Consider the following 2,526-nt stretch of genomic DNA (forward strand, 5'->3'; position numbering starts at 1 on the left):
AGAGAGAGAGAGAGAGAGAGAGAGAGAGAGAGAGAGAGAGAGAGAGAGAGAGAGAGAGAGAGAGAAAGAGAAGCAGGCATGTCCCAAATCACCCAGGGTAAAATCTGATCATCTGAGCCATGTTTTTGTTTCTCTTTTTACTACTCTATCACATTGCCCTTTCCAATTTGAGAACCAACATGGGCTCTAGTGGAAAAAATGCTGGTCTCAGAAGCAGCAAGAGTTGGAGTCAAATTCCAATTTCCAGATTTCAATTAAACTAGATGAATATTTATTGAGTACATAAAATCTGTTTATGTTTAATGTATTAAATTTACTACATTCAAAGTACAGGAAATAGGGTGGGTAAGAAAGGCCAATCATAAAATTGTCCCTGACCTCAAGTAGCTTATATATAGCTCACATAGCTAAAACATATATATATATATATACATACATATATATATATATATTTATATATATTGTCAAAGTTATAAAGAAAATTACATAAAAGGAATAGGATTCATCCTAAGGAAGATCAGAAAACCTTAGTTATCTTGTCTAATAAATGGACATAATAAGACCCAGAGTTCCCATTGCATTGTGTTACTGTGATGTTTAAAATAAGAAAATGGATATAAAGGACTTTGTACAACTATAGAAAAATAATAATTAGCAGTGATAAATAGAATTTAATGATTAGTTATAATGTCAAGAATATCAGCAGCAATAATTATATGATTCCATTTATATGGATTTTGACAAATCTGATGACCTCTTTCAGAATAAGTTTATTTTTCCACAAAAATAAAGGGGTTGGACTGCACTAGTATAAAAAAACTCAAAAATAATCGATCCCTGAAGGCACATATTTACTTAAAAAAATTCAAATTAACATTATCTATGTTGTATTGTGATGATAATAATAATAATAACAGTTAACATATAATGCTTAATATAAAAAGGTACTGTGTGAAGCATTTTATAATTATCTTATTTGATATGATCTTGGGAGGTAAATGATATTATTTTCCCCATTTAACAGATGATGAAATCGAGGCAAATAGAGGTTGAATGACTTACCCAGGGTCACGTAATCAGTAAGTATCTTCAGCCAGATTTAAATTCAGGACTCCCTAACTCCAGGATTAAAAGTTTTTTTTTCCACTGTGCCAACTAGTTTCCTAGTTTTGTTGTTTATTTTGTTCATCATTTTCCACTTACATTTTAATCTGGCTCAGCTATATTTGTGGGTGCTCATGCTGGTCCTAAGTTTGATATCTCTGGACTAGACAATCTTTAAATTCCTAGAATGTACTAGCACATGTTCTCCTCCACTTCACCTCCCCCTCCCTATGGCCATTTAAAAAGTGGCAACAACAGCTCTATCTAAAATTCAATCCCAGTTGACCTAGTTCATTGGCAAAGTTGTAGGTGCATTTTTCCCTTCTTCCTTTCAACAACATTTGGTCAAACTCACATTGATCTTCTCGTTATTATTAGATAAAGCATTTGTCTGTGTTTTCACCACTCTTTTAGCCACAGTCATCACCCTAAATAAGTGGAAATTGGACATGACAATGTCAAACCCAGCCTTTCTAATGCTATAGCCATTGTCTTTTGGACAAGAAGGAAACCGACCTTCCTTCTGATGGATGAACAAAGCCCACTGAAATAGCAAGGAACTTGGAGTCAGCAGGAACATGAATTTGAATCCAATCTTTCTCACTTACTGTGTGACTTTGAGCAAGTTACCACTTCAAAGACCCTCATCTTTAAACTTGGGATGACAATACTTGCAGTCCATACCCCCAAAGTCAAATTGCAAAGATCAAATGAAAACTCCTATTCAGATTGCAGTCATTATCATCATAGCACTTTTCTTATATTTTTTACTGAATTTAGATCAACATGATTCTAGGATAAATCACCATCATACTCTAAATGTTCTTTTATATTTAATGTTCTGAGAACTACTGTAAAGGAGATAAAATAACTTTTATGGTAATTAAATGGGACCATCTGATAAATTATTATCATTATTATTAAGGTAACAATGACAACAACAACAATAATACTGCTTGTCAATAATTGTGGTCATACATGTATTTCCTTTAACAATCCCCATCCATTATTAAAGTTTATATCCTACTTTTTCAAAGAAGTCTTTCTCAGTTCACCTTAGATCCTTTCCACTGTAGATTATCTTTAATTTTTTTCCATATGTATCTTATTTGTATATAGTTGTATGCATATTTTCTCATTTATTTGACTGTGAGTTCCTTGAGAGCACATTTACTGTCTTTCTTCATATCACTACTATTTAGTAAAACACTTGGCACATAGTAGGTGTTTCATAAAAGCTAGGTGGTTCAAAAACTGTCATTCTAGAATGCTTATGAAATACCGTTAAGCACTCCCCTTTCACATTTTTTCTACTATTTTCTCTGGACTAGTAGTTCATTTTTCCCTACTGGTATATAAGGTTGAGGGAAAATCTTATATTTTATTTATTAATATAATATAATATAATATAATATAATATAA

Source organism: Gracilinanus agilis, chromosome 6, assembly GCF_016433145.1.
Source record: "Gracilinanus agilis isolate LMUSP501 chromosome 6, AgileGrace, whole genome shotgun sequence".
Classification (NCBI taxonomy): Eukaryota; Metazoa; Chordata; class Mammalia; order Didelphimorphia; family Didelphidae; genus Gracilinanus; species Gracilinanus agilis.